Below are 22,016 nucleotides of genomic sequence, written 5' to 3' on the forward strand. Positions count from 1 at the left end.
TCATAGTTGTTAGGGATAACACTCAATATGAATAAATACAAATATTAACATTTATGTACCCAACAAGAATGCACCTCAATTTATAAGAGAGACTCTAACAGACATGAGCAACTTGATTTCTTATAGCACCATACTAGTTGGATATATTAACACACTTTGGCAATGTTAGATAGATCCTCCAATAAGAAACTAAGCAAATAAAATTTAGACTTAAATTTAACCATTCAACAACTGGATTTCACAGACATCTAAATTCCATTCTATCCTAACAAAACTGAATAAACATTCTTCTCATCAGAGCATAGAACATCCTCTAAAATTGTTCACATCTTATATCACGAGTCTAACCTCAGCAAATTTAAAAGAATAGAAATTGTTCCTGCTATCTTCTTAGATCATCGTGGAATAAAAGTTGAACTCAGTAACAACATGAACCTACATACACATACAAAAACATGGAAACTAAATAACTTTATGCTGAGCAATAAGTAGGTCATAGATGAGATTAAAAAGGAAATTACCAAATTTTTGGAACCAAGCAATAGTGAAGTCACAAATTACCAGAACATCTGGAATATTGCAAAGGCAGTCCTAAGAGGGAAATTTATACCACTGCAAGTCTTCCTCAAGAGAACAGAAAGAGAGGAAGTTAACAACTTAATGGGACATCTCAAGCAACTGGAAAAGGAAGAACATTCCAACCCCAAACCCAGCAGAAGAAAAGAAATAACCAAAATTAGAACAGAATTGAATGAAATTGAAAACAAAAGATTATACCACAGATCAATAAATCAAGTTTTTTTTTTTTGAAAAGGTCAATAAAATAGATAAACCTCTGGCTAACTTAAAGAGGAAAAAAGGAGTAAACTCTCTAATTTCATCAATCAGAAATGGTAAAGATAAAAAACAACAAACTCCTCGAAAATATAAAAAATATGAAAATCTGAAGGAATAGACCATTACTTAGAAACACACCACCTTGCTAGATTTAACCAGAATGAAGTGGAAATGTTGAACAGGCCTATATGAATTTCTGAAATAGCATCAACTATACAAAATCTCCCTAAAAAGAAAAGCCCAGGACCAGATGGCTTCACATCAGAATTCTACCAAACTTTTAAAGAGGAACTAGTACCCATACTACTCAAACTTTTCCAAAATATAGAAAAAGACGGAATACTACCCAACACATTCTATGAAGTAAATATCACCTTGATCTCCAAACCAGGAAAAGATCCAACAAGAAAATAAAATTATAGACTAATATCTCTAATGAATAATATAATTCACCACATAAACAAATTAAAAAAGAAAGACTATATGATTCTCTTAATTGATGCTGAAAAAGCTTTCGATAGTATCCAGCATCCTTTCATTATCAGAACACTTAAGAAAATGGGGATAGTAGGGATATTTCTTAAACTGATAGAGGCCATCTACAGCAAACCCACAGCCAATATTGTATTGAATGGAGTTAAATTGAAATCATTTCCACTCAGATCAGGAACCAGGCAAGGTTGCCCATTGTCTCCACTACTTTTTGACATTGTAGTCTTAGCCATCACAATCAGGCTAGAAAAGGCAATCAAGTATATCCACATAGTGTCAGAGGAGATCAAACTTTTACTCTTCATGGATGATATGATTGTATATCTGGAAAATCCCAGGGATTCAACTACAAAACTCTTAGAAGTGATCTAGGAATTCAACAACATCTCAGGTTACAAAATCAATATTCACAAATCTGTAGCCTTTATATATATCAACAATAGTCAAGCTGAAAAAAAAAAGTCAAGGACTCTATTCCTTTTACAGTAGTGCCAATGAAAATGAAATATTTGGGAGTTTACCTAACAAAGGATGTGAAGATCTCTATAAAGAGAACTATGAAACTCTAAGAAAATAAATAGCTGAAGATGTTAACAAATGGAATAACATACCATGCTCATGGCTGGGAAGAATCAACATTGTTAAAATGTCCATATTACCCAAAGCAATATACAATTTTAATGCAATCCCTATTAAAACTCCACTGTCATACTTTAAAGACTTCAAAACAGTAATATTTTGTTTTATATGGAATCAGAAAAAAACCTTGAATAGCCAAGACATTACTCAGGAATAAAAACAAAGCAGGAGGAAACACGCTACCAGACCTCAGATTATACTGTAAATCAATATTGATCTAAAATATACAGATAGATTTATGGAACAGAATAGAGAACCAAGACATGAACCCAGCTACTTATCATCATTTGATTTTAGATAAGCTGATTAAAAATATTCCATGGGGAAAAGACTCCCTATTTAACAAATGATGCTGGGTGAACTAGCTGGAGACCTGTAGAGGACTGAAACTGGACCCACACTTCTCATCATTAACTAAGATAGACTCTCACTGGATGAAAGATTTAAACTTAAGACATGAAACTATAAAAATACTAGTATAAAGTATAGGGAAAACACTTAAAGAAATCAGCCTGGGGGAATATTTTATGAGGAGGACCCCTAGGGCAACTGAAGCAACACCAAAAATATATTACTAGCATTTGATCAAACCAAAAAGATTCTACACAGCCAAGAACAGAGTAAGTGAAACAAGAAGACAGCCTCAGAATGGGAGAAGATATTTGCAGGTTATATCTCTGACAAAGGTGTAATAACCACAATTCACAGAGAAATAAAATATATTAGCAAGAAAAGAATCTCAGTGTGGGCAAGGGACTTGAAGAGAAACTTCTCTGAAGTAGACAGGTACACGGCCTACGGATGTATGAAAAAATGCTCATCATCCTTAATAATCAGAGAAATGCAAATCAAAATGACTTTGAGATATCATCTAACTCCAGTAAGATTAGCCCACAAAATCCCAAAACCAGAGACGCTGGCATGGATGTGGAGAAAAGGGAACACTTCTGCACTGCTGATGGGAATGCAAACTAATATTTTCCTTTTGGAAAGATGTTTGGAGATTACTTAGGGATCTAAAAATAGACCTGCCATTTGATCCTTCAATTCTTCTATTAGGTATATATGCAGAGGACCAAAAATCACTTTATCACAAAGATATTTGTACCAGAATGTTATTGCAGCCCAATTCATAATTGCTATGTCTTGGATCAAGCCCAAGTGCCCATCAACCCACGAATGGGTTAATACATTGTGGTATATGTACACCATGGAATATTATGCAACCTTAAAGAACGATAGAGACTTTACCTCTTTCATGTTTACATGAATGGACCTGGAACATATTCTTTTTAGCAAAGTATCTCAAGAATGGAAGAAAAAGTATCCAATGTACTCAGCCCTACTATGAAACTAATTTATAAGTACCTACACTTCCAAATGAAAGCTATAACCCAACTATAGCCCAAGATAAAAGGGAAAGGGGAGACAGAGGGGAGGAGAGGTAGAGGATGAGTGGAGGGAGGATAATTGGTGGGACCACACCTAAGGTACATTTTACAAGGGTACATGTTAAATCTACTAAGGGTAGAATATATATATATATCTTAACACAATAACTATGAAAATGAGGTGAAGTCTCTGTTAACCATTTTGATGAAAGTATTTCAAATTGTTTATAAAACTAATACATTGTATCCCATAATTGCATTAATGTACACAGCTATGATTTAATAAAAAATAAAAATAAATAAATAAATAAAATAAAGTGGAAAAACAATCATCCAGTTTGCTCAATACTACATTCCCACCTGAAAGTGAAAAACAAGTATAGTCTAGTGAGGAGAGGGGAGAGGTGAAAGACAGGAAGGGGCAGAATGAGAACGACAGGTGGGATCTCAGCTAACATGCACAGTAAGTATGTGGGTGTTCAGCATGCTCCCTGAGTGAATGGCTCAAATACAACTTGAACTTTACCTTAGAAATGAAAACAATGTAACTTGAATATTTGTACCCTCATGTTAATCTGAATTTTTCAATTGTTTCAGGTTATGGCTAGAATGAATTAGGTTACACTGCTTGCATTTTTTAGGTAATGTCCCTCTTAGAATTGTGTCCAGCCCCCAAGTGGTGTACCATAAACCCTAAAGTTGTACTCCTTAATTGGGAATGCACCAATCCTGTTTGTTCTTTCTCTCTCTCTACTCAATCATTCCTCCACCTCCCACTTTGAATTCATCTGAGTTTTTCTCTTATGTATGTGTGTATTCGATTTTCTACAGGCTTGATATTAGAATCAAGTATATAGGATTCCTGCTTCTTCATTCTTGTGATACTTTACTAAGAACAATGTGTTCTCTGTAGATTCTAAATATCAACCTTTCTCAGATTCATATCCTGCAAATATCTTTTCCCATTCTGAAGGTTTTCTTTTTTCTTTGCTTATTGTGTCTTTAGCTGTGCAGAAGATTGTCGGCTTAATTAAGTTCCATTTGTTTAATTCTGTGGTTGTTACGATGGCCACTGAAGTCTTTGTCACAAAATTTTCCCACAGTCCAACATCAGCAAGAATTTTTCCCATGCTTTCTTCTAGGCTTTTTATCATTTTGTGTCTTAAATTTAAATCTTTTATCCATTTGAGTCAATTTTGGGAAGAGGTGAAAAGTATGGTTCCAGGTTCAGTCCTTTCCATGTGGTTAGTGTTTCTCCTAACACCATTTGTTGAATAGGGATTCTTTTCCCCACTGTATGCTTTCATTTGGTTTATCAAAGATTAGATGGCAACTATAGACTAGTATCATCTCTTGGTTATATACTCTGTCCCACATGTCTATGTCTCTATATCTGTGCCAATGCCATGCTGCTTTGGTTACTGTGGACTTGTAATATAGCCTGAGTCTTGTAAGGTGATGCCTCTGGTTTTGTTTTTATTACTAGGAATAACGTTGGCTATATGTTTTTCTTCTGGTTTCATATAATATGAAGTACCATTTTATCCGGTATTCAGAGTATGATGTTGGTATTTTATTTTATTATTATTTTTAAATTCTTTATTAAATCATAACTGTGTACTTTAATGCATTTATGGGGTACAATGTGCTGATTTGATATACAGTGTGAAATGCTTACATCTAACTGGTTAACGTAACTATCTCCTTGCTTACTTATTTGTTGTGGCAAAAATATTCATACTCTATTATTAATAGTATAGAAATGATGTTGGTATTTTAATAGGGATTGTGCTGAATCTGCAGATTGCTTTTGGAGGAATAGGTATTGTATAGTATCTATTTTTCTCAGACAAGAGCATGATATGTTATTCCATTCGTTATTGTCTTTTGCTATTTCCTTTCTTTGGGTTTCATAATTCTCTTTGTAAAGATATTTAACCTCTTATGTTGGGTATATTCATAAGTATTTCATTTCTTTGAAGCTGCTGTGAAGGAAATTGTGTCCTTGATTTGATTCTCAACTTGGCTGTTATTGGCATATACAAAGGAGACTTATTTGTGGACATTTGTTTTATACCCTAAGACATTATTGTATTTCCTGATGATTTCCAGGAGTTTTGTCTTTAAGTCTCTGGAATTTTCTGATAAGATCATGTTATCAAGAAAAAGAAAGAGTTTTACCCCCTCTGCCTCCATTTGGATGCTGTTTGTAATCCTTCTCTTGTCTTATTGCATTGACTAGGACTTCAAGCACAGTGTTGAATAATAGTGGTGATAGTGGACATCCTTGTCTAGGTCCACTTCTAGGTGGAAAAGCTTTCAGTTTTACTCCATACAGTATGATGTTAGTTATGGGTTTATCATAGATGGCTTCAATCAGATTAAGAAACATGCCACCTATGCCTCTTTTCTTAAGTGTTCTTTTTAGAAAGGGATATTAAATTTTGTCAAAATTTTTATGCATCTGTTGAGAGGATCATATGGTCTTTGTGTTTGCTTATATTTATATTGTGAATTATATTTATAGATTTGTGTATGTTAAACCAGTTTTGAATCCTTAGGATGAAGCCTACCTGATCATGATAGATATATTTTTGCGATGTGTAGGTCCAATCTAGTTGCTAAAATTTTATTGATTATTTTTACATTGATATTTATTAATGAAATTGGTCTGTAGTTCTCCTTTTCAGTTGAGTCTTTTCCTGGTTTTTGGAATCAGGGTGATGTTTGCTTCATGGAATGTGTTAAGGAAGGTTACTTCATTTTCTCAATGTTTTGGAAGAGGTTCTGCAGTATAGGTACAAGCTCATCTTTGGAGGTTTGATAGAATTCCAATGTGTAGCAATCTGGTCCTGGGACTTTTCTTTGTTAGAAGCATTTTTATTATTTATGCAATCTCAGTCCTTCATATTGGTCTTATCAAGATATATATTTCTTCCTAGTTAAGTCCAAGGAGATGATATGATTCCAGGTATTAGTCCATTTCCTCCACATTGTCAAATTTCTTAGCATAGACTTTCTCTTGTAGTAGTCAGAAATAATCACTTGTATCTCTGTGGTATCAGTTGTTATTTCCCCATTTTAATTCCTGATTGAGGTTATTAAATATTCAACTTTTCTATTTCTGGTTAATCTGGCCAATTGTGTATCAATTTTACTTATCTTTTCAAAGAACCAACTTTTTGTTTCATTAATTTTCCTAATGATCTTTTGTTTCCAATTTCATTTATTTCTGATTCAATTTTGGTTATTTCTATTCTTCTCTTAAGTTTGGGATTGGACTTCTCTTCCTTTTAGATTTCTTTAAGATGATTCACTAAACTGTTTATGTTCTCTCCTTTTCTTTTACAGATGTAAGCATCTAAGTGGAAAATTTCTCTCTTAGGACTGCTTCTGCAATGTCCCACAGATTTTTATAGCTGCTGTTTTCCTTGTTGTTATGCTCAAGGAAGTTAATGATTTCCTCCCTACTCTCTTCCTTGATTCAACTTTCATTTAACATAAAGTTTTTTAGAGTCCATGCCTTTGTATGGAGATGAAATTTATTTCTTTGAGTTGAATTCTTCCCTTATTGCCTGTGTTCTGAAGAGATACAAGGTATCATTTAATTCTTTTCATTTTGTTAAGGTTTTATTTATGTCCCAGGATATTGTCTATTGTAGAGGATATTCCTTGGGTTGACAAAAAAAATTTATATTCCTTAGTTTTGGGATAGTGTGTTCTGTATATATCTATTAAGCATAGTTGCTCTAAGGTTGCGTTCAAGTCTCTTGTGTCTTTGTTTAGTTTCTGTTTAGAGGGTCTGTCTTGCTCTATAACAGGAGTGTTAAAGTCCCCTACTATTATGGTGTTATAGGATACCATAATGCTCAGCTGAATTAAGGTCTGTTTTATGAATCTGGGAACATTGAAGTTGTGTGCATAAATATTTACAATTAAAATGTCCTCTTGATGTATTGTTTTCTTGATCAGCGTTAAGAGTCTATTTTTGTCTTTTTTTGAATTTCATTGTTTTAAATCCACTTGCATCTGAAAATAGGATTGTGACCCCTCCTTTCTTCTCATTTCCATTTGCATGAAATATTGTTTTACATCCCTTAACCCTGAGTCTTCCTTTTTCCTTCAAGGTGAGGTGTGTTTGCTATAGACAGCAATGTAGGTGGCTTATGTTTTTTAATCCAATCTTCCAGCCTGTGTCTCTTCGGTGGGGGGCTTCAAACATTAACATCTATTGAGAGAATTGATAAGTGTGATGGAGTTGTATTCATCTTATTTTGTGCAAGTCCACTGCTTAGTTTATCTTCTGTGTCATTGTCAAAGCTAGATTTTGTCCTTTAGTTTTTGGCTGTTTAGTTTGCCAGTGGTCACTTGTGATGATCAGTGTGCAGAATAGTCTATGTATTTCCAGTAGAGCTGGTCTTATTTTGGCAAACTTCCTCAATGTTTGCATGTCAGTAAATGACTTATGTTATCCATCAGTTTTAAAGCTTATCTTAGCAGGATATAGAATTCTGAGCTGAATATTGTTTTATTTAAGTAGTTTAGCTAGATGACCATTCTCTTCTGGCTTGAAAAGTTATATTTGAGAAATACATTGTCACCTGATGGATCAGCCTTTGTAGATCAATTGGTGCTTACTCCTGGCTACTTGCATAATTTTCTCCATTGTCTTCATTTTTGACAAGTTCATTATCATGTATCTTGAAGAAGCTCTGTTTCAGTCAAGACTGCCTGGGGTTAGATATTTCTCTTAAAGGAGCATGTCATAGTCTTTTGTGTTACTTGGGAAATTTTCATTTATCCTGTAATAGGGCTCCTATTACTCCTCTAGTAGGACTTCTATTTCTTTGGGGCATTCTACATCCCCTTCTTGGATACTTATAATTCATATATTTGAATTCTTCATGAAGGATCATAATTCTCTTAGTGAACATTCTTCTTTCTCTCTCTTCTGCCTCTTTAACTGCTTGTATTTTCTCAAGACCCTTATCCTCTGGCTCTGAGATTTTTTTCCTCTCCATGATATAATCTGTTTTTGATACCTTCTACTACATCTTTATGTTTCCTGATTGACTGCTTCAGTTCTTTAAGATACACTATATTCTTCTTACATTCTTCATATTTTTTGATCTCTCATTTGGTTCTATTCTTAGATTTCCCTTTGATTATTTTCCACCTTCTCAGGAATTCTATTCACAGTTATTACCATCTATATTTTTAATGACCTTTATGTCATTTCAAACATTTCTTTATAGTTGGAATCCTCTGCTGTAGCTACCTCATGATCCCTTCATGGGAGTGGAGTGGTTCTGGTCTGATTTTTCACATTGCTAGGATTTTTCTGTTGGTTATTCCTCATGAGTGTTTTCTTTTTGTCTGCCTCCTTATTGTACATTTTCCTTTCACTTCCTCCTCTTTTTTAAGTTACCTTGTCTCTGACCTTAGGTGTTGAAATGTCCTTTTGATATAGGACCAAGAGGAAGAGAATAATGAAGAGCTAGAAGGGAGAAGAAATAGAAAAAGAGAAAAGAAAAAGGTAAGGAGAGGTAACAGAACAAAAACAACACTAAGAATAGGAACAGAGAGAGACAGGAATAATAGTGGTGTTTAGTGAGTGCTTTAACCTGCACTTACACTTCCCAGTCTCTGAGTGCTGAATTTGGTGGGTGCCTCAAGGTCAGGAGCTCCTTACCAGCCTGAGCAGAAACAAAACCCCTCCTCCACCAAATGGAGAAGAAAAACCAAAATACCGTAAAACAAACGAATCAAATAAAAACTCTAAGGGATAAAATGAAGGGGGAAAAAAAGGATAATAGGAAAAATGGAGTCCATACTATAGAAGAAGGAAACAATGACAACTTATAATTACAATAGAAAAAAATAAAGAAAAAAATCTAGGGGGGGAGTCAAAATTATTTTAATAAAAGAAAAAAGATATAGTTATATAATATATATTAAGTTATATATAATTTATATGCAAATATATATATATATATATATAGCCATGTAATTCCTGGACAACAGGTGATCTTCTTGGTAATGAGATGCTAATCATGATGCTGATACAGCTTTATAAGTTGGAAGCTAGATGCCTCTGTCTAGCTGAAGAGAGTTGGTCTCATCTTTCTGATTTTTTTGCCCTCAAACCTCACAGGACTGGGAGCTTCAAGCTCTCATGAGACTGCTTAAAGGACACACTCCAACCTTTCCAAACCATGTACCTTGGCCACACAGTAGCTTTCCCAGGAAAGTGTGTGTTACTTAATCTCTCCACCAGTGGCTGCCCAGCTTATCAGGCATGCCAGAACCTGCCTTGCACTAGGATCTTGAAGGCTAATCCTGCAAGACCACTCTTCCACAATGGCTTCACTTGGCCCACAGTCAAACAACAAGAGCTCTGCTCCACCTGGTGGCTCAGGTCTCTGGGTGTTGTTCATGATCACTTACTCCCTCACCCAAGCTCTCCCGAGGTAATTCCACCGAGAGCCCAGGTCCAAAAAATAAAAAAATAAAAAGTCTGCATGGCAAGCTTTCAATGTCTGAAAACTTCTGTGTCTGCTAAACCGGTCAGCTTCTGTTGGCATGCAAGTACTTGCCTTCTGTACCGGTTCTCCACTGCTCCTGACCTCCTCTTTGTGTCCTGGAGTCTCCTGCTGCCTCCTTTTCCCCCCAAAATGATGTTTCTGTGCAGGCCCACCAGCCAGAAGTGGCTGGAGTTCTTTCTCCCTAATGACACTATATGCAGCTACAAAGGAGCTGCCTCTAGTCTGCTGTGTTGCTCTACCCTCAATCTTCAATTTTTTTTAAAGTCAAAAAAACAAAAATAAAATAAAATTTCCTAAATGACATTTACATTCAGTATGTATGTTAATTATTTTAAAATATGTATCTCTTTAGTGAATTTTTCTTTGTATCCTAAATTATTTTACTGTTTTTTTTTTATGTTTATTATCAATTTCCTCATGAATCCCCTTGAGATTACTTGTGATTCATATTTTCAATTCTGTATGTTGGTATTTCAAAAAATTTTTTTTTGGTTGGAGTTCTTTTCTGGACAGTTACTGTGATATTTGGGGATGTAAAAATAGTCTGTTTTTCCATATTGCCACAGTTTTTATGCTGGATCCCTCTTATCTGAGTCATCTTGCCTCAGCTCAAAACAAATAGCTTCACAGTTCACCTGATCTTTCCTGAGAAGTCTGCTACTCAGCATAGAGAGGGAGAAGTACACTGATTTTTATCTTATGTGTGCAGGTAACCACTGTGGTGTGGTGGTAAATTTATACAGTTTGGACCTCAGTCACCTGAGAGAGTAATCAGATACCACCAATGGTAAGTAAACTAGTTTAGGTAATCCCCAATCCCCAGGCTACTGGATTCCATGCTTGAATTTTGTGGAAACTAGACCAAGACTAGTTGGAAAACTTACCTTTAAATCTTCTTGAGTGCAGGTTCTGGCTGTGATAGAGAAAGGTAGCTTTATTTCTTGATCTGAAAGAATGCTCAGTCCAAATATTGGTAGACTCACTGTCAGCTTGCAATAGGAGAGACATTCTCCTCTTAACAAGATTAGCAGATACAGGTAGTTGTGGGGTGCACACGAACATTTCTCTATCCTGGCAGTGACAATAGTTTCTGTCCTTCTAATGGACAAAAGTGCCTAGATCCCCAATTCCCACCCTGGTTGAGTTGTAACAGAGAGGGTGAAGGCAACTCAGCCTCCAGTGCTAAGGGCTAATAGACCAGGTGTGGGTTGTAGTTGAAGTGTTTCAGCAGGTAAAATTTAGTTGTGCTATATACTTTCCTCCAGAGTGTGTACAACCCTCCCAGAAGAGACAAACAGCTCTGGGAGATGACTGCTAGCCCCTCTCTCCCTCAGCAGCAGTGATAAGGTTTGATGGATATAGGTAGTGGTAGCAGAGAGGCATGAGATTGAGTGAGTTCCAGTAATACTTGTGAAACAACCTTTTGAGTATCAAGCACTGATTGGGGGTGTGGGCCATGGCTGTGGTGTGAGTATATCACTCATATCCCCAAACCTACAGTTCTCAGGTTCTCCTGCATTCTGTAGCTGTTGTGCCATAGTACCATTAAGAATGGGTAGGGTAGGGTGCTGCTCTTCACCTGGGAGCCCTAAGCACAAACACAACACAGCCAACAGGGTCACTGTTTGCATTCACACTTCCATTCAGGCAGTTATCTGTCTCTCCTGCCCCCAACTTACACTGGCCACAGCAACAGTGGCTGGGCCTGCAGAATTTTGTGGAATGTGACAAGGGTTGCTGTTCTTTAACCATGACCCAAAACACATAGGCTGTTACAATAATGGAAAGGGATTTTACTGTCTGCTGGCAAGGCAGAACACAGGATTTGTACTGCTGCTGGGAGTGGAGTCATATTTCAAAGCCCTGGAAAGGGAGCTATCTGGCTCTGGAAGACATGCACTTTGGGTATTCCTCCAGGGCTTTTTCCCCCCTTTCTTTCTTTTCTTTTCTTTTTTTTCCTTTTCTTTTCAATAAGCCATGACATATTTTACATTGGCAGTAGTACTCCATGTCATCTAATACCACTTAAGACCCCAAGACCAGCTGGCAGCATACCACTTCAGCCCTCCATGTGGACACTGGGGCAAGTCATAAGCACTTTCAGGGTGTGGAGACATGGGCCATGCTCCTCAGGGGAGGATGCAGTCCTAGGGGAATTTTTTTTCACAATGTTGCCTTGCTGAAGATGCTCAGGTGTGGAGTTGGTGGTGAGGGAGGGTGAATGTCTCAGTGTGAGTTCTCAGTCCATTGCAATACCCTTCTGCTAATGGCAGGGTTCATGTGAGTAGAGGAACTCTCCTGAAATTGGGATTTCAGATATCTGTAGAAGGAATGTGGGGAACTGGAACACTCTCATTTACCCTTTGCCCACAATATCAAGTTCCTTTGGGCTCTTTCCAGTCTCTGTGGAGTTGGTCTTTTGCTATGGCTCCTTCTGTGCCTCAGGTGCTTCCCATAAAATCTCCATTGGACTCTACTGTTCTCTCCCTGATATTCTCTTTGAAGTATGATTTTGTAAATATGATTATGGTTCTTTTTTTCTAGAGAGAGCAGCTTTCTAATATCTCTAGTCAGTAATCTTGAACTGGAACCGAAGTCATCCTTCTTTTTATTAACCTCACTTTCAATACATCACCAAGTTCTTTAGATGTAACCTATAAAATAGATATCAAATGAATTCACTGCTGTGGATGACAAGCTCTAGTAGGCTGGCCTTCCCCCTGAAATCCCCTTCAGGTTATCGCCCTCAGTTTCAGCTACCCTGCTGCAATGATTACCTATGTTGGTGAAGTGAGGTTGGAATGTCCAGCAGAGCAGAAGAGAAAATAGGCTTAGAAATGTCTATATAGAGATCAACAGCTTAGAGACAGAATATAAATAAAACTAGAAAATAATTGATAATTTCCTCTGCAGATACCCTGCAGCTCTAAGCACCTTGACTTGTAGACTATAACTTTCCTTCATTAAACTCTCCTTAAAGTATTTTTTGATCAGTAGCTTAGTACTCATCTATCTTTCAGCCTGATATCTTTCTTCCTTGAACAAAGAACTCCCTGTGTAGTTAGAACATGAAACTATTACCTTTTCACTTTTTGCTTTGTGTAGAGAGGTCCAGTTTTCTAATAAATAGACTTGAATACTGGGCTCCAGACAGTGCCTGTTAGCCTTGGTGTGTGCTGATACAGTGTTGTCTCTCACAGCTCAGAATATTGTATGTGCCTGTGTGTGTCTGTATGCCTGTGTGTAAATTTCACAGTATTTCTCTATATTTGTCTGCCAGATCCTGGGTGGTGGGGCAAAGTATGCAGGGTGACTTCCAGTCTGCCACATTGCAGCTTGGTTCTCAGGTTGCAACAACCGGTGCCCCCCTCTTAGGTTTTCTTTCAGGTCATGGTAGCAGAGGGGAAAAGATCATGCCAGTGTCAATAAAGCCCTCGTCAAAATACGGAAAAACAGATATCCTAACTATCTTGGTAAAAGAATACAGGTGCCACCAGGCAAGCTCTAAAAACCTGCCAGCATGGCAATACCTATGGCTCAAAGGAGTGAGGTGTTGGCCCCATATGCCAGAGGTGGCGGGTTTAAACCCAGCCCTGGCCCCCCCGCAAAAAAAAAAAAAAAAAAAAAACCTGCCAGCAGACCTAAGTTTAGGCAAAGATTCATGATATCCCTCCCTTATTCAGTTCTTCACATCTTCTACCTCGCTGTTTTACTCAGCCAATTGTAATCTCTCTCTCTTTATCCTCTCTCCCTCCTACTTCACTTTCTGGCTTTTCTGCTTTTCTCTTCCCCTATGGGCAGGTTTCACTAAAAGGGAGCCCACACCTCTGTTTATCTAGTGGGTAAATCAAAGATTACAAGAAGAAATGGAGGATGTCTTTTCTCTTGCTAATTACTTTGTCAGTTCAGTTTCCTTTTCCACCTGATCCCTCAGTTGGAAGGGAATGAACTGAGTCACCCATACTTTTATATATAATATAAAACACAACTATGGCCCAAGATAAAGGAGAGAAGATGAGGGGGAAGGAAGAGGAGGAGAAAGAGTGTATGGAGGGAGGGTAAACGATGGAACCACACCTATGGTGCATATTCCAAGGGTACATGTCAAATCTATTAAGTGTAGAGTATAAATGTCTTGAAACAATAATTAAGTGAGGTGAAGGCTATGTTAACCAGTTTGATGTAAGCATTCCAAAATGTATATAAAACCAGCACATTGTACCCCATAAATGCATCAATGTATACAGTTATGATTTAATTTAAAAAAAAGTCAAATAAAAAAAAAGATGTTAACAAATTTCTGCAGGCCTCTGGATCAATTTCCCTAAGAGATGAATGACACAAGGATAGCCTTGTACACCCATGGTAAGATTGGATTTAGGGGCAGACACCTGGGATATGTTTGCATTGTTGTTTTCCTTCTTTACCTTTTTCTTTTATTGCAATGTTTGTTTCCACTCTTGTTATGAAGAATTCATTAACAAAAGGACAGAAACAACACAAGAGTCAGCAGCTGCAATGTCTGCTTAAAGTTGCAGGTTGTTAAGTGTCAAGCTGCCAGCAAACTAATTTTTTTTTCATTGCCTTAGAATTTTTTTTTTTATTTTTATTTGGGATTCATTGAGGGTACAAAAAACCAGGTTACACTGACTGCATTTCTTAAGTAAATTCCCTCTTATAATTGTATCTAGCCCCCAAGAGGTGTGTCACAGACAGTGACAGCCCACCCTTCTCCCTCCTTTCCTCTCTCCACTCCCCCACCTTCCCCTTCATGTACTAGGTCATCAATTGCCCTCACATCAAAATTGAGTACATTGGATTCTTGCTTCTCCATTCTTGTGATGCTTTGCTAAGAATACATTCCACCTACATTCAGATTAATACAAAAGTTGTAAAGTCTCCATCTCTTTTAATGTCTGAATAGTATTCTATGGCATACATATGCCACAGCTTAATAATCCATTCCTGCATTGGTGGGCATTTATGTTGTTTCCATAATCTGGCAATTCTTAATTGAGCTGTGATAAACGGTCTAGGGCAAATGTCCTTATGATAAAATGATGTTTTTTGCTTCTCAGTTGATGCCCAGTAATGGGATTGCATGTTACAAACCCTGTTTCCCTGGTACCCAAGATCAGGCAGTTTAAATTTAGAGGACTTGAAGCAAATAGGATGCTGATTGCACCAATCCCTGGGACCTGTGACCATCCAGCAAATAGCCATTAGAGGCAATGTTGTTTGCTCTATTAGAGCTATTTGTCCCATACAAAACCAAAATTTTTCCAAGGACAAACATCCAGGTCAATCACCCACATCTTCCCATTCTTCCTCCACAGGCACTTTTACTCCTAACCCAAACCTGATGAATCTGTCCTTCCTGCTCTCCTTTCTGAGTCAATTTTGCAACCTTTTACACCTGACACACACCTACCAACACATCCCTCCCAGTCATATGAAGGTGTGTTTGAAAAATGCATAGAAGAAGGGATAGAAAAGTATGGAGAGTGTTCTCAAGCCTTTCCTGTCATCTGAGAAGCAGGGTGGGGACTCAGATACCAAAACCTCCCATATTCATTATATAAAGAATTAAGAACAAGTGTAAAGGATAATGGGATAGAAAGTACTTTTACTAAAACCCTCATACAATATATTAGAGATATTTAGGAGATGACCCCATGGAACTAGAAATCCCTAGTAATATCTGTTTTGACCCCAGGCCAAAAAAGTCAGGGAAGTGGAGACTTATTCATAATTTAGGACTAATTGATGCTAGAATTATTCTTATAGCAGGCTCCTCAACCACGCTTGCCTAATTCAGCTATGATTCCACAAGAATATGGTCTTATACTTATTGATCTCAAAGACTGATTTTTTCCAAATACCTTTACACCCTTCAGGGAGAAAAAAAAATTGCCTTTTTAGTCCCCAGCTCTAACTGTGCTGCTCCTAAAAAATGCCATCACTGGAAAGTTTTACCTTAAGGTATGATTAATAGCCCCACTTTGTGCCAACTTTTCATTTCTTTAGCCTTAAAGCCAGTTGGAGAACAATACTCGGAAGCCATAATTTACCATTATGTGGATGATATACTTTTAGCTCATAAGGATAAATCTGTTCTTTCCCAATTACTTACACGCTTAACACAGATCTTGACCATAGGTGGCTTCATAGTCGTCCCAGGAAAAATCCAACAAACTGAGCTTTAGAAAACCTTAAGATATGTACTTAGAGTCTATTCCATCAAGCCACAGTGGCTCTCCATTCATATTCCATTTAAAATCACTTTAAATGATTTACAAAAATTCTAGGGCATATTAATTGTCTCCATCCAACTTTAGGTATACTTACCCATGTCTTGTCTCATCTATTTGTTTCCCTAAAAGGACACCCCCCTTTAGATTCCCAATGAAACTTGTTCTTTGAAGCCCTAAAATAATTACAATACATCGAAGAATTAATTGAACAAAGACAGGTCCCATGTATTAAAGATAAAGAAGACTCACCCATATATTTAATTATTTTATTTTATTAATTTTTTTTTTCTGAGACAGAGGCTCACTATGTCACCCTGGGTAGAGTGCAGGGGGGTCACAGCTCATAGCAACCTCAAACTCTCAGGCTTAACCAATTCTCTTGCCTCAGCCTCCCAAGTAACTGGGACTACAAGCACCTGCCACAATGCCTAGCTATTTTTGTTATTGATGTTGTTGTAATTGTCATTGTTGTCTGGCTGGCCCAGGCAGGGTTCAAATCCGCCAGCCGTGGCGCATGTGGCGGGTGCTGTAACCACTGTGTTAGGGCCACAAAGCCAATTTTATTTTATTTTTGAAATAGAGTCTTACTTTGCCACCTTTGGTGGAGTGCCATGTCATCATAGCTCATAGCAACCTCAAATTCTTGAGCTCAAGTGATTCTTGTGCCTCAGCCTCCAAAGTAGCTAGGACTATAGGCACCTACCACAATAGCTAGCTATGTTTAGAGATGAAGTCTCCCTCTGGCTCAGGTTGGTCTCAAACCCATGAGCTCAGTCAATCCACCTGCCACCTCAGCCTCCCAAGTGCTAGGATTACAGACATGAGCCACTGCACCTGACCTATATATTTAATAATTTTAAATACTACCCATCCCTTAACAAAATAACTTTGTCAATTATTCCAAATGTAGAAATAATGGAATGGATATTTTTTTGACGACCATCCCAAGAAAAACAGTACACTATATCTGACCAAAAGTTTACATTAATTCACCAAGGCCCTTTATCCTGACAACAACTAAGTGGTTTTGACCCCCAAGTAATTATCCCAGGTCTTGACAAAGACAGCTTTATGGCTATATGGATCCACAGTGAATCACTGCAGATTGCCCTTGCTGATTCTGTGGGTAAACTAAAATACCATATCCCACCATAAAAAGATTTACTGGTTTACAATTTCTCCCTATCTCCCCTTTTCAGCCCTTCTACCCTAAGCCTATCCAAGGAGCACTTACCATCTTTATTGACAGTTCAGGGAGGTCAAGAAAAGAAACAGTGACTTAGACAGCAACTTACAAATGGAAACACCTCATACCAGAAGGATGTTCCAGCAAAGAGAAAAATTAGGAGCGCTATGTTAGCATTAAAACATTTTTCTAATCTGTAACCAGAGTAGCTGACTCTACCTATGTCATGCATGCCATACAAGTCATGACTGATGCTTTTGTACATCAAGCCCATGATGAAAATCTATTAAAAGTATTCCTTTCCATGAAAAAAATCTATGCAATCCAGAAAAAAAAAACAAACAAAACCTATATTTATCACCCTTGGTTGTTCTCACTCTAATCTCCCAAGTCCTATTACAGAAGGCAGTGCCATAGAAGACTCTTTAGTACTGCTTACTTCTACTCTGTCTGTTGCCATCCATTAACATCAATTTTTCCATCATGGAGCCAGAGATCTAGTTCTTTCCTTTTCCATCACACTTTCCCAGGCTCATGACATTATCTATACCTGTCCTGAATATCAGCAATATCCACTCATACCTCCATGGGAGTTCATAAATGAGTTCTCCAAGCAAATGCCTTATGGCAAATAGATGTCACCCATTCATTTCCGTCCCCCCCTTTAAAGTAAAATATGTTCGGGTTTGCATTCATACTTATTCAGGAATGCTTTCTGAAACTTGTCAAACTGGGGAAACAAGAAAACATGTTAAACACCACTTACATTCCACAATATCATCCCTCAGTCTTCTCTAACAAATTAAAACTGACAATGAGCCTACATAGACCCCAGACTCTTTTGCCCTATTTTGTCAACAATGGAATATTAAACACACCACTGGCATCCCCCACAATTGAGCAGAATAGGCTATTATAGAATGTGCTCACAAAATGTTAAAAATTCAATTACATAAACAAAAAAGAGGGAATGTAGAGCATAAGCTTGCTCCACAAGAAAAATTACATAAAATATTATTTACCTTTAAGTTTTTAAATTGCTTCAAAAACAGCCTTACTGTTGCTGAAAGGCATTTTACTCCCTAGATAAAGACTGTATGAAGCCTCAAATATCTAGGATCTGCCAAACTTTTGGCATGGAGGTAGGGTTATGCTGCTATTTTATTGCCAATAGACCCTTTCTGGATTCCAGCACATCCAAAGCTGGAAAGACTTACCAGAAGCTGACAACCTATAGAAAAGGAGAATCCAGCTCCAGAGATAAAAAATATCTAACAGTTGCCTCAATGAGGAGTTCCCACCTGTAATGACATACAACTGGAAAGTACTACTCCAGTATAAGGCGGTGTCTGTCGGTCCCTCATGCGGAGACAACCCTGAGCACATCTGAGACTGGGTATAGCCCAAGAGCAATCATCCTCCTCTTATGTCAACTGGAGAACCCTGGAAATCTTAGCATCTCAAGTTGAGGAAGCCCTCAAGACAACTGGAACTCCAATCAACACTGAAACCCTTCTTCCGGCTTTAATGCCAGGTTTAACCTCCAACACTTTACCTTATAAGAAGGTCTCATTCTTTTTCCCTTTTCATTACATTCATTCCTCAAGTAAGCGCTTCCACACATGTCTACTGAGCTCATATATTACTGCCTCCCCTATATTCTTCAATCTTTTTCGGGAAACCTGAGTCTCCTCTTCAAATGAAGACATGAAAATCACCAGCAGTATACGGCTACCACCTGCCGGTTTTTTGTAGAATTGCACTTGCCAGCAGAGCGACAAACGGCAGCATAAAAGTGGCTGGTACAAGTTAACTCAAAATTGCTTTTCTTATTTTATTTTATTTTTTTTTTGTCTTAACTTAAGATTTAATACTGTGCCTTGAAAGGGCTATTTATGACAAGCCTACTTACTGTGTCCCTTTCAAACTTTAATGATACATGAAATATATACATGACATTATACATGTATATATTTGTATATATATTCTTTATTTATAAAATGAAACTTCTCAAATAGAAAATGCAGCACGTCAAATTTTCGTAAGAGCAGTTGGAGTTGATGGCCCTTTAATTTGTGGCCATCACCTCCAAGTTCTTCTACCCCGATTTGTGATCACTCTTTTCTGAATGGAAAAGACTCTCCAGACTTAATATGGAGTTACTGTGCATACCCAAAGTTTAAAATTGGGGACCACATGAGCTGTTAGGTACAGCCATCTAACAAAACTTTAAAACTTGTTTTGCCTTATCATTATCCAGCCTCCAGCCCCAGTGGAACCCAAGGCTGGCTGGTCCTTTATTAAGGCTGGTCCTCTTATTAAGAGTTTGGGAGAATTTCCCTTATTCTATATATACTCCATATCGAAAGGGAGATTTGGAGAGCTACTTTTCCCTTCTTCCACAGAGTTGTTGGCAAAGTCCTTATGTTATACCCCCTAATCAACCACATCTCTGGGTAGCAGACAATTTATATACTGATGTTATGATCTGCACTTCTCAACATATGTTTTTGCTGTAACTTCTCAGCTAGCCTCTATACAAATATATATATATATATATATATATAGAGAGAGAGAGAGAGAGAGAGAGAGAGAACCCATACTTTCCAATAAAACATTTTACTCTGACTGTATTAGATTTGGTTAACTCCATGTGTTACCTATTCAAATATAACCCAGATAAGTTTAATCAATGTTAATTTCCTCAGACGGAGAGCCAAAACTGGCTCCCAGTTAATCTTACCTAACCATGGAAACAAGAATATGCATTAGAAAAAATTAGTACAGCTCTTGGAAAAATTCATTCCAAATATTTTCTTGATATTTTATTGGCCTCGATTATCACTGCCACTACAATCACTGCCACAGCACTGACTGCCAGTCTGGCCCTATCAAAAACTAGTCACTCGGGGGGATTCTGGGAAGATGGCCGACTGGTAGCAACCCTGGTCAGAGGCTCCTGAGCAAAGGAAGAAAAACTGGTTGGAATCAGAATCTATGAAGCCAAAGACGGGGAGCTGAGCCCAGAAAGAAATTCGGCAAGCTATAAATCCAAGGAAGATCATTTAAGAACATAAAATACAGGTACAAAGCGGGCCCAAGAACTGCTTATGAGAGCCGCCCCCTTCCCGCGGGTGGCAGGCGGCCGCAGAGAAACCCCCTGTGCCGGGCAGCCACAGAAGTACTTGCTAGAGCATAGCGCACCCCCACAGGGGGTGGCGGACAAGTCCCCCACTCTGGGAAGTCCTAGAACTGCTTGCTAGAGCCGCACACCCCACGGGAAGCAGAGAAGAACCCCGCCCCAGGGCTCTGGGCAGGTCCAGAACTGATAGCTAGAGCCGCAAGCTTCCTGAAGGCGGCAGGTGGCCAGAGTGGAGTTCCCCTGCTCCGGGCAGCCACAAAAGTACTTGCTAGAGCTTAGCGCACCCCCGCTGGTGGCGGCGGAGAAGGGCCTAGAACTGCGTGCTAGAGCCGCGCACCCCACGGGCAGCAGAGAAGAACCCCGCCCCAGGGCTCTGGGCAGGTCCAGAACTGATTGCTAGAGCTGCAAGCTTCCTGAGGGCTGCAGGTGGCCAGAGTGGAGTTCCCCTGCTCCGGACAGCCACAGAAGTACTTGCTAGAGCTTAGCGCACCCCCGCCGGTGGCAGCGGACGAGTCGCACACTCTGAGAGGGCCTAGAACTGTTTGCTAGAGCAGCGCACCCCACAGGTGGCAGAGAAGCACCCCTCCCCAAGGCTCTGGGCAGGTCCAGAACTGATTGCTAGAGCTGCAAGCTTCCCACGGGCGGCTGGTGGCCGGAGTGGAGTTCCCCTGCTCCGGGTAGCCATAGAAGTACTTGCTAGAGCTTAGCACACCCCCGCTGGTGGTGGCGGATGAGTCCCCCCACTCTGGGAGGGCCTAGAACTGCTTGCTAGAGCTGTGTGCCCCACGGGCGGCAGAGTAGATCCCTGCTCCAGGGCTCTGGGCAAGCACAAAACTGCTTGCTAAAGCCGCACACCTTCTGCTGGTGGCAGGTGGCAGCAGAGGACTTCCCACTGCTCTGGGCAGGCACAGAATCACTTGCTAGAGCCCCGCACACCCCAACGGGTGGCAGCAGACGAGTCCCCCACCCTGGCTGGGCATAGAATTGTTTGCTAGAGCTGCACAGCTCCCGCGGGCTGCGGGTGGCCACAGAGGATTTCCCCTGCTCTGGGAAGGCACAGAACTACTTGCTAGAGCCTCGCACACCCCGCGGGCAGTGGCAGAGGAGTCCCCCACTCTGGAAGGACCCAAAACTGCTTGCTAGAGCTGTGCACCCCATAGGTGGCCGAGGAGATCTCCGCTCCAGGGCTCTGGGTGGGCCCAGAACTTCTTGCTAGTGCCATGGGTGTCCTACAGGCAGTGGCAGAGGAGTCCTCCATTCTAGGCAGACCCCAAACAGCCTTCTAGAGACAGGCACACCCCATGGGGGCCAGCGAAGGAGTTCCTTGCTCCAAGCACCTGTGCTGGGTGGGCCCAGAATTGCTTGCTAGAGCTATGCACATCCTGCAGGGGGCAGTAGAGGAGTCTAGCGCTCTGGGCGGGCCAAGAACAGTTTATTAGAGCCACGTGTGTCCCACAGATGCAGGTGGAGGAGTTCCCCACTCCGGCTCCCAGGCTGGGAGGGAATAGATCAGCTTGCTAGTGCTGCACA

At 39.3% G+C, this 22,016-nt stretch overlaps 1 pseudogene; it reads right to left on the bottom strand.

Annotated features, from left to right (window-relative positions):
- Window positions 1-16,073, bottom strand: part of LOC100960663 — a 74,191-nt pseudogene extending 58,118 nt beyond the window's left edge.
- Between the last annotated feature and the right edge of the window lie 5,943 nt (window positions 16,074-22,016).

Source organism: Otolemur garnettii, unplaced genomic scaffold (assembly GCF_000181295.1).
Source record: "Otolemur garnettii isolate 467f Iridium unplaced genomic scaffold, OtoGar3 scaffold00298, whole genome shotgun sequence".
Lineage (NCBI taxonomy): Eukaryota > Metazoa > Chordata > Mammalia > Primates > Galagidae > Otolemur > Otolemur garnettii.